Below are 12,522 nucleotides of genomic sequence, written 5' to 3'. Positions count from 1 at the left end.
GAATTTTTGCCAGACCATCTTGTTGACCTCTATGAGAGGAGCTCTCAGCACTTAAATGATCAGGAAAAATCCGAATTTGTTGATCTTCTGTGTAAATATCAAAACGTATTTTCTCAGTCATCAGAGGATATTGGCCTCACTAATCTGGTCAAGCATAGAATTAACACAGGTGATGCCGTCCCAATCAGACAACCACCTAGGCGTCTTCCTTTTGGCAAGAGGGCCATAGAAAAACAAGAAATTGAGACAATGCTTGACAGAGGCGTCATTGAACAATCCTCAAGCCCATGGGCATCGCCTATCGTATTGGTCACAAAGAAAGATGGCAGTTGTAGGTTCTGTGTTGACTATCGCAAACTCAATGAAGTCACCATAAAGGATGCCTATCCTCTACCTCGTGTTGACGACTGCATTGATGCCCTCTCTGGTTCTCGTTTCTTCTCCTCATTAGATCTTAACTCAGGATATTGGCAGGTGGCTATGGATGAGAAAGATAAAGAGAAAACTGCTTTCACAACCACAATGGGATTGTATCAATTTACATTAATGTCGTTTGGTCTGGTAAATGCCCCGGCTACTTTTGAGCGCCTCATGGAAAATGTTCTGAGGGGTTTGCAATGGGTTGAATGCTTATTGTATATGGACGATATCATTGTCCCATCCAAGTCAGTCCATCAGGGCCTTGAGCGACTGGAAAAAATCTTTCAACGGCTCAAAAATGCAGGCTTGAAATGTAAACCCTCAAAATGTATCTTTTTTCAGAAGCAAGTTAAATTTCTTGGGCACTTAGTTTCGGAAGAAGGTGTTGCCACCGATCCAGCAAAGATATCAGCTGTGAGAGATTGGTCAACTCCAAGAAATGTCAAGGAGGTCAAATCTTTTCTTGGACTATGCTCATACTACCGTCGATTTGTGTCTGGTTTTGCACAAATTGCAAGGCCCCTGCATAAAATATCTGACAAGGGTACTGCTTTTCATTGGACTGAGGAATGCGAGCGTGCTTTTCAGCACCTCATACCTCACTGACGACATCACCCATTCTCGGATATCCAGTCCATGACGCCCCGTTTGTCCTCGACACTGACGCAAGCGACTTTGCAACGGGTGCTGTCTTGTCACAACTACAAAATGACAAGGAGGTTGTGATTGCCTATCACAGCAAAAGCCTCAACATACATGAGCAACAGTACTGTGTGACTCGAAAAGAACTTCTCGCTGTATTAAACGCCTTCAACGCCTTTCATCATTTTCTCTATGGGCAGTCTGTTCTTGTAAGGACTGACAATGCAGCTGTGTCTTGGATGCGCAACCTAAAACAGCCAACAGGTCAGGTCGCCAGATGGTTACAGATCTTGGGAACATACGATTTCACTGTTGTACATCGGCCCGGGACACAACATAGGAATGCAGATGCCTTGTCACGAGCTCCATGCAGTAGGTGTGCCAAACAACAAGGGATCACGGAGACTTTCACACATGAAAACTTGATAAATGACGACACTCCATGTGGAGAAGAAACATCTCCAGTGGTTAACACTGACACTGTGCGAATGATCACAAGAAGTCAGAATGATCCATTGATTGTCTTCAAACAGACATCCTACCCAGTTCAACAGTGGTCCTTGGGTGATATCAATTCACAACAAAAGTTAGATCCTTCGCTGCTCTTCATAATACAGTCACTAGAAAGGTCATCTATCCGCCCTTCTTGGCAACAAATCTCAACTCAGAGTGAGTGTGTCAAAAGTCTCTGGCGAATGTGGGACCGGCTTTCTATCACTGATGGATGTCTAATGCGTTCTTGGTTTGAGAAGAACAAATCTTCACGCCAGGTCATTGTACCTGCAATAAGGCGCCAGGAGTTGATGAGGTACATGCACGACATTCCTTCCTCAGCACATTTGGGTACTGACAAGATGCTTGATAAACTCCGCCAGACTTTTTATTGGCCTGGTATGACTACCGATGTGGAAAAATATTGCAGTCAATGTCACAGCTGTGGCGCCCGAAAACCACCTAAGCCAAAGAAGGCTCCACTTGGTTCTCAGCCTGTCCTCGCCCCTCTAGAAAGAGTCGCTCTTGACATTCTAGGTCCTCTGCCTCGCAGCGAAAAAGGCAACACGTATGTTCTAGTGATCTCTGATTTGTTCACTCATTGGACAGAGGCCATAGCCATCCCGGATCAGCTTGCTGAAACAGTAGCAAAAACGTTTGTGAATAATTATGTCAGCAGATTTGGTGTCCCATTACAAATTCACACAGACAGAGGCACAAACTTTGTGTCCAAATTATTTGCAGAAATGTGCAAGTTACTTCAAATGCATCACACTTTTTTAACTCCTATGCATCCACAGTCAAATGCTTCAGTGGAAAGATTCAATCGCACACTAGGGACCATGCTTAGCATGTATTGTCAAACAAATCAAAAACTATGGGATGAGTATTTGCCTCAAGTTATGATGGCTTACAGATCAAGTACCCATAAAACAACTGGTCAAACCCCAAACAAAATGGTTTATGGAAGGGATGTCGTATTACCTGTTCAGGCATTCATCGGTCTTCCACCGCAAGACTCGGGCAACACTGACTTGGAGGCCACAGATGACTACGTGAAAGAGCTTCGTGAGCAGCTTGAAGAAATCCACTCGCTTGCTCGGGTCAGCCTGAAACAGAAACAAGAGTATCGGAAACGCCATTATGACCTTACAGCCAAGAGTAGAGCTTTCAAAACAGGTGATGCTGTATGGGTTCATGACACCTCTCGGAAACCTGGAGTCTGTACTAAACTGGGAGCTAATTGGAAGGGCCCATACATGATAGTCAAAAGGATAGATGACCTCGTTTATCTAATCAAGTCTTCTGCCAGCGGAACAATTAAGTCAATTCACATTGACCGTCTAACGGCATACAAGTGCACAAACCTACCAAGTTGGTTAATTGACCAAAGAAAAACACAATAGATGTTCACATGACAACCAAGAATTATTATAATATTATTTATTAGCACAATCAGGCCTCTTTAACAGTTTTAAACCACAATATTTTTTTTAATCCATAATCCATGTTTACAAATGACTGATGTTCATCATAGATGCATACAACATATCCTTATATCCAGGAACTCTTTAAAGTTGTTAGAGATGAGTCGATCTAAACTCTAATGTATTTTCATTGAATATTGTGTGTTGTTGATTCCTGTAGGAGAATAATTTTTTATGCTTGTGTAAAGTTACCTGATAGTCCGGACGACAATTCAGTGGCCTGATCAACCACAGGAGATTTGTCTTAAGTTTTGTACGAGGCTTTTCATTTTTGCAATGAGATTGCGTAGACGTGAGGTCCGCAATGCGTTTTATTTCCTGGAATCAACAATAGATAGAAAACAATGTTAATACAAGATCTAGGGTTTAAGAACAGATTTTTTTTATTATAAGGAAAGAGTCCTCTGGATGGATACAATAAAGCTAGGAAAGCTTTTAAAACAGGGATAGTTGTACATAACAGCATTCATATTTAATGGCGATGGATTCAGTTGTTTTTGTTTAATACAAACAATTTAGGATTAAAATTTGGTAGTCTGTTATTTACATATAAATATATAACAATGTTATGTTGGTATCATATATCACACTACAGGCAACACCATATTAGAAACCTTGAATGTTTTGTATATTGCAGGCAAGACCATCCACAAATGTAGTTACTGCTACGAAATATTTACTTGTCACCGGGATGTGGTGCACCACACCATCAAAGCGCACCAGTCCTGCGAATTGCTGTGTCCATGGTGCATTAAGGCTGAGCATCTCTTCCGTTATCCCGCGGATCTCAGCAGGCATACCCAACATCAGCATCTTGAAGTCTACCACTCCTTGCCCCCACGAACCCTGACAGCAGCCAACTGTTTCTACTTCTCCAAGGTGCCAGCACAGTACATGGAACTTTTTGTTGCTGTGTCTGTATTCACGTCCCTAGAAGCCCAGTTCGCCATGAAGAGTGTTGCCCAGTGGTGCACTGGTCGCACCCCTGGGGCCTCACATTGGATGACAGGTTGGCAGCTTGCCAAGTCCACCTCCACCAATCCCCAGATTTCATCATCATCAGTGATCGCCTCTTCATCTCAGAAAACCACTGACCACTCCAAGACTCCTTCGTCCACCACTTTACCACTGTCCTTACCCCTCATCTTGAAATCTATCGACATTTCGAATGGGGCCGTCAAGATTTTCGTTTCATCGGAAACCCACCTCTATCAGGTCAGGCTGCTTCAGCAGGCTCGTAGTAGACCCGAGGTGATAGGGAGAATTGTGACCCTCTCCGCTACAACCGTAGAAATGTTTATCGCTCCACCTGCTGCAAAGTTTGAATTGTGTCCTGATGACGAAGCACGGAAACACATCTCCAAACTGCTTGCCATCGACGCAAATGATCTAACCACAGTCCGTCAGATGCCCTACACATTGAAGAGGTCCCTCCCAATCCATACAACCCACATAGCCAAGAAGATTTGTGCCAGTCCACTGCCGCCTTCTCACCCACCTACACATCCATCGAAGACCCCATCCATCACCCCTATTCCGCAACCTGTCTCACCTGTTTCAGATCGTAGTCAATCATCAACATCATCCTTGCATGATCTGAAAACACCATCACCTTGTTCTCTAGGATCTCCTTCACCAATCGACCTTGAGAATACTACCCCTTCAACAAATGTCCATGCAGCCTCCAGCACTCACACAACTACAACAGACTCCAGTACAACTGCTGCTGCGACCATTCCCCAAGTATCTCCGTTGTTTTACAGACCACCTCCAGACTGCAGTACTCCCTTACTCTACGTCCCATCATCATGTGTAACGCCAAGTTATCATCCTACAACGATGACATCCTTCAGGCCCGTACAAGCAAGAGTCCGCTTCGCACCACCAACTGTTCCTTCCTCTCCTTCAGCCCCCATCTACATCCCCACTCCTAAAAATAACGACCTGCAACAAATGGCTCGAAGCCTCTTGTCTACTGGAAATATGCCAGTCCTCCCTCCAGCACCCAGAGAATGGAGTCTGGTCCCTGATGAAAGCATTCATCTGACCCCCTGTCTATCGTGGCCACCAAAGAATTGGACATCATTTTCACCAGAAGAAAAGGGTGTCCTCACTGAGTATGCTGCTGGTGCGCTGGAAATGGCAAGCGGAATTCACCCGATCCAGCGCCAAGTCCTTTTGTATAAATACAGCTATCTTTCACTGACTGGAGCCATGATTCCTCCAAACAAGGACACACACATGATTTTCTTCAACTTCAAAACAGTTCGGGACATTGCTCTTGGGATAAGTACCTTCCCAAAGGAATTCCAGAAGCAGTTTCTTGAATGTCTTCAACCTTTAAGTCCTGTGGACATGGTGAAGTTTGCTGCCGTCCCATTGAGGCTAACGTCTGAATAAAACCATTATGTTACCTTGCTGCCCTGATTCCGATGTCCTGTTACCTTGCTGCCCTGATTCCGATGTCCTGCTACCTTGCTGCCCTGATTCCGATGTCCTGTTACCTTGCTGCCCTGATTTTGATGTCCTGTTGCCTTGCTGCCCTGATTCCGATGTCCTGCTACCTTGCTGCCCTGATTCCGATGTCCTGTTACCTTGCTGCCCTGATTTTGATGTCCTGTTGCCTTGCTGCCCTGATTCCGATGTCCTGTTACCTTGCTGCCCTGATTCCGATGTCCTGTTACCTTGCTGCCCTGATTTTGATGTCCTGCTACCTTGCTGCCCTGACAGTTAACCGACGCCCTGCCAAAGACCCTGATGCCATGTTGCTGTCCTGATGCTCTGTTCCTGCCTTCTGACGTTTCGTTCCAATCCTGCCTGTGATCTCTGATGCCATGTGCCAGTTTGCTGATGCCTCGCGAACTGACATTTCAAAATTGATTAATTATTTGCATAGACATTATTGTGTGTGAGTTTAAAGTATGAGCTCATACTATATTGTAAGTATGGTAATTGATTAAATGTTTATGTGTAATTAAGTGTTATAAAATAATATTTTGAGATATTCTGTTTTCAATAAATAACTTTTATTGACTTTTTTTTTTTGTTAAAGAACGTAACCTTTAATTGGGTAAAACAAATACATTTACGTGATACTAGTTCTTGCATAATTGTTCTTGAGTCTGCAAACTAGGGTGAGCTTCATAAACTGTGTCTGAAATCAAAGCACTGAGAAGACTTGATTGTACCTGAAACAGAAATGTAGTGTTATTTATGCATTGTTATTAATGTGTTAATTGTTCAGTAATTGTTATTCTTTCATTTCAAATTTGTATATATCTGTAAGTTTAAATTTTTACTTCAAACTTCAGGAGAAGTTTATGTCTTTAAGGTGGGGGAAGTGTAATACCCTGTATCCGAATACTATACACGTCCGAAATATGTACACTTAATAATGCCTTACCTGTTTAACTTTAATAATCCAAATTTTCCTTGTTGTTATCTGGTTTAACAACCATTATCAAATGTTTGTTAAATCCAGTTAATGCTTTCTCCATTATTGAATATCCATTACTTGTAATTTGAATCGCCAGCATTGAATCGAACGCGGGTTAAATGTTCCAAAATGTCCGCCATTTGCAATGTCGAAGGTTATGACATAGCAAGTTAATTCTACGCGAATAAGTTATATCTTATCGAAGAAATGTGTTTTCCCAATGTTTATGTGTAGTATTATGACCTGTTAACTGTTTTATTGTTACAATGTTACTTATACAGTTAGTAGTCCTGTCAGATATTAATGCTGGTGGGGAACTATTTCAAGTATTTTCGCGCAATGCTTTCGCATTGCTTTCACTATGTGTTAGATGAAATATTATTATTATGATTGAGAAATGTAATGAAAGCATTGTATAGTTATGCATAATATTTTCTGAGCTTTTTATTGATGTAATGCTTTCTTGTTAGACTTGCAATGCTGTTAATGCAAATGTTGTTAATGTTGCTTAAACCGTTTTACATAGTTAAATACTTTCATGAAAGTCTGGCTCTGATTGGTCGCCAGCAACGCCCGGCCTCAGCAACTGCTTATAAATAGAGCTGTGGTTGATGATGAAGTCAGTCGTAACTCACTAGTCAGTAGTGACTTGACCCAGAATAGTCGCTCATTACTTAACAACCCATTTAAGATGTCAAAAGCCAACAAAGGTAAACACTAACATATACGACTCACTTACCTACGTTTAATCTACATCTGTACGTCATAGTTCTGACTAGTTCTAACTGACATTTTGCATCTGCATTAAATACTATTTAGAATAACTATAAAGAGTGACGACTGATTTCATCGCTTTATTTAATCTGAACTGCTGTTCAAATAGTTAATATCATACTTGTTGTTTAATTAACCACTCATAGTACTGTTTATATGGCAAACGTTCAGCTTCTGCCCTAATAAATAAATAGTTACAGAAACCATCCTGACTTCTTTTTAATGCGTTTGAGTTCTGAATAAATAAAATGCAACATCATCGATACCGCTCGGCTTACAGTACTAAGGATAGCTACTCACTTTGCCTATTACGGTACTTCGGATAGCGACTTAATATATGCGTATAACTCTACTGAGGATTACCACTTACTGCGCGTATTTCTGTGCTTGTTATAGCGACGTACTAGACGTATTACGGTAATTTGACCGCAATTTACTTTGCTTATAAATGAACAAAGGAAGGCGACTTACTAGGAGTATTACTGTATTGAGGATAGCCAATCATAGCCAAAGTCTCCGCCCACTTTTGGGCGTCCTTTGCAAGCCGCGGCGACACCCGTACTTCCGGCACGCCATGTTTTCGGCGGTATTCGTTGTGCACGTCCGCTACCTCGTCTCGTATTATTGATATTTCTAAAAATTATTAAGAAATTTACATCATTAGATTGCATATTTTAGGTTTGGTAATGATCTTTAGTTTATAACATATGGCGTGGACATATTTTCCTTGAATCGTTTTAGACAAATAACAGAGGACATTCAAGCAGGCTTTAAAGACCCAAGTGGCTTGCAAAATAAGATAAATATATGTATTGTTGACATTTTTATTCAAATGTATAATGTGTATTTTATTACTATTGTTGTACATTTAAATCAATATAATTATTGAGCATACTATATTATAAATAATTGAACAATGTCCGACAATTTCCCTGATTTGCATAGATTTTTCTCTTTAAGCCAATGCATTCAAGTTAAATACAATCCATAACTACAAATCAGACAGCAAAAAAACGAAACAATAATATACCTTACAATAAACCTCTTTATATCCTTATTTCAGAAGCCTTTCCCCAATTAGATTTATCATGTTTACGAGTTTACTTATATAATATGAGTCGCGTTCTGAACAAAAACTGGGCATAATGCATGTGCGTAAAGTGTCGTCCCAGATTAGCCTGTGCAGTCCGCACAGGCTAATCAGGGACGACACTTTACGTCTAAACTTGATTTTCGGTAAGGAGGGACCTCCTTGAAACTAAAAAAAACATAAAAGCGGAAAGTGTCGTCCCTGATTAGCCTGTGCGGACTGCACAGGCTAATCTGGGACGACACTTTACGCACATGCATTTTGCCCAGTTTTCTCAGAATGCGACTCATATAGTTGTAGATCTCTACTTTCGTAACTTTCATTCGAAAACGAAACTTTACAAAGTAAATACATCATCGTACGCTCTAATCTCAGCTTCATCTTCTCAACATCCGTCTTATCAAGACCCGGAACCTCCCATCCGTCCCACATGTAGGGTGCGACTTTGACTCTCCAGTCGTCGGTGACGTCACCACAAAGGGCGGTACCATCAGCCAGGTCAAGGCCATCCACTGACGATGACCTTGACCCGATGTCACTTAGATTCCAGATTTCTGAAGGACTTCTGAAAGGCACAACACGAGTGCGGAATTCAACCTTGATATTTCGGTATCAGAATGCAGTTTGCTTCAGGTAACGAGTTGATACAAAAGATAACAATTCAAGACATAGTGCATTTATAATGATGACGTCATGATGATGACGAAACCTTGTCAGAACCTTTGTCCGATTTGTATATTGTCGGAAAACAAATTTGGTGTATGTTTTGTTAAAAGTAGTTCACTTGGTAAAAATTATGAGAAAAAAAAAGTGAACACGCTAGAAATGTCTTACCTAAACAACGAATACCAAGGTCGGTACGAACGGTACGGTAAAGTTTTCCCGTCTCCAGTAAAACAGCACCCGTATCCGGGCACTTTCCTCCGGCCGCCTTTCGTATATATGCTAGCGCTACTCAGACACAGGCGCTGTCCGATTGGTGGATTATCTGAAAGATGCTCGGTGCTTCTACTTTCGGAAAGGTCAAACTCTTTAGCGTCAACAAAGTCAACCGATTTACTTTGTTTCAGTTTTCCGCGCGGTTCGGTTTCGTTTCTTACACGTTTTATCAAATCCTTTCTGTATTGAAAACGTTCGACTGGTTTCGACGTCGCACCTCGCGTTATATCGCCGCTAATTGACGTCACGCGGTCACGAATGAGACTGATGTCATTGATGACGTCATCATACACATGACGTACGCGTTCTTCGAAGTCTCGCGCGACGTGATTCTGTTGCCGAGAAAGCGCTTCGCGCAAGTTGTCCAACGATTTTTGTATGATTTCTAGATCGCTTATCATGATCTGTTTTTCGGATATATTCCGATCCATATCAGAAGTTGGTTTTCGATCGTTTTCCATTTCTTTAGTTATGATGTTGCATGATCAGCTGTTTTTTCCAGTGTTTTCAGGCGTTTGTTGAAAGACAATGCCGAACATTTTAAAATCCAATGAAGCCTATGTTTCATTCCAAATGTCCTTTTATCGACAACATGAAACTTAAAAAAAAACAGTAGCTGAATAATTCAATTTTAAAATGAGCCCCATTGTACATTTGGACAATTTTATGGTGTATGGTCTTTATTGTCACGTTTGTGTTACATCCTTTATGTTATTATAAAATGACAATCAGTTTTGCTTGAGGCTTAAATCACACAACACAATAATCAAGAGACAATTTAATTTTAAAATCCACTTCGCTCCTTTCTATTCACTATTAAAAGCAAATGACATAAAGAAATTAAATTAAATTAAACGGTTTCTTATTGATTGGTATTCCAATTGCAAAAGTCACAAGTGTAAAATTTATTTAAAAGCAATTGTGGCTGATAGCGTTAAGCGTCGCGTTATGAAACTGATTAATACAAAGGGATTAAATTCCAATATCGCTTTAAAACCGATTAGTTAAGATTTAGATTACTATAATTTGTAAGGCGAACATGCTCAGATAAAGTTTAACCATAATTAGAGATCATTTACTTATAATTGATATCTAATCAAGCGTTTATGTAAGGTTCATTGATTCCAAAATGAATTTCCAAATCAGGTTGTAATATGAAAGACAATACGCGTGCATAATTATGCATATACAAATGTTACTTCCAAATATATTAACGTTATGGTCGTGTGCGTATACGCATGTACGCGAATTAGCGTAACTCGAGGTATGCATATAGGAGACAATAAAAGCAAAAATATTATCATATGTATATATCTACTCGCCAATAAATGTGCTAAAATGTATTGACACCCATATGCGGTGATTTCGGTATATAATACCCATACACGTTGAAACCATCTTTAATTCTATATCTAATAAAATTATCCAATGGGCATTCTTCATATGTACCACGTGGCCGTCCAATATATTCCGTTATTGGATCTAAAAAGTCTTCATTTGTTCATATTTGACAGTTAAGTACATGTGCACTAAGCAATTGATTTATAACGATTAAAGCCGTTACAGAGAAAAAGTATCCGAATGTACAATACTCGATTCCCACGGGCGCTTGTCTTGAAAATAGCATAGATGCATTTAAAGCATTTAAAAATCAAAATTATGATGAACATTAAACAAAGAGCTTAAAAAAGGGGTATAGAATAAAAATCTTATTAGACGTTTAAACTGTACAATACGTGATATATTTGGACAACCTGTGTGCGCGTCCAAATATATCTCCATAGTATACAGTTAAACGTCTAATAACCTCTTATTATTGGCCGCTACAAAACAATGGTCGAAAAATAGCTTCGTATCTAGAACGTCGTGCTAGTTGCTAATAGCAGTAAAACAGACGTAATTTCACGGACAAACGGATAGTATTACACGAAACAGGTGCAACACACTATTATAACACCGTACAAAAAACATTGCAAATAGCAATTTCCCAAACATTATAACAAAATAGAAAAGTATCATCATCATCATCATCATCATCATCATCATCATCATCATCATCATCATCATCATCTTCATCTTCATCTTCATCTTCATCTTCTTCATCATCATCATCATCATCATCATCATCATCATCATCATCATCATCGTCATCATCGATATCTTCGTCATCTTCATCATCGTCAACATCGTCGTCATCATCGTCATCATGGTCGTCATCATCATCATCATCATCATCATCATCATTATCATCACCATCATCATCATCATCATCATCATCATCATCATCGTCATCATCGTCATCATCATCGTCATCATCATCATCCTCATCCTCATCCTCATCATCCTCATCATCCTCATCCTCATCCTCATCCTCCTCCTCCTCATCATCATCATCATCATCATCATCATCATCATCATCATCATCATCACCATCATCTTCTTCTTCTTTTTCTTCTTCTTCTTCATCATATTTTTCTTTATTTTCACAACCATAATCATCTTTTTATTATTTTCCAAATCTTAATCCCTTTCTTTCCTTTTTTGTTTTCATTAGCCTACGTCATTATGTGAACGTAGTTCATAAGCGCCGATTTCTCGCGAGGATTGTCAAAAAGCTTTATCTCCTTCCTTTCATCAATATGTTTTCATGTTTGCCTATGTAATTATGTGAATGTAGTTCATTAGCGCCGATTTCTCGTGAGCATTGTCAAAAATGTGATACTTGAATGAGCGCATGTACGTAATTTGACATTGCTAAGTAACGTAACTCATGTATGCCTAGTGGACTCTCCCGTCCGTCTAAATTGGATCAATTTATTTCCAAAATTAGGGATGTCTAGTATATTTATTTCTTTATTAAGAATATTTCTTACAAAAATTCCATTAAGCAAACAGCGCAGACCCTGATGAGACGCCGCATCATGCGGCGTCTCATCTGGGTCTACGCTGTTTGCCAAGGCCTTTTTTCTAGACGCTAGGCATAAATGGGTAAATGTTCCTTATTTACATCATGAATTGAAACTTTACGAAATACATTATCTTTGGTATTCTTGTTAAATAGCATTTTAATCGTTTTCCTGTTAATCTATTAACCTGCCATTCAAAAGCGACAGATGTTTTCGTTCTTAAAGTTAATGGAACAGTTTTACATTTGTCCTGTTAACGTGACAGTTTATACATTGACTCCGTTTTCGCTCTGCGTCAATAAACATTTCTTTTTGCCCTGTAATGAAACAGTTGCT

Source organism: Dreissena polymorpha, chromosome 7 (genome assembly GCF_020536995.1).
Source record: "Dreissena polymorpha isolate Duluth1 chromosome 7, UMN_Dpol_1.0, whole genome shotgun sequence".
In the NCBI taxonomy this organism is placed as follows: Eukaryota; Metazoa; Mollusca; class Bivalvia; order Myida; family Dreissenidae; genus Dreissena; species Dreissena polymorpha.
Note: the sequence above shows the minus strand (reverse complement) of the source record.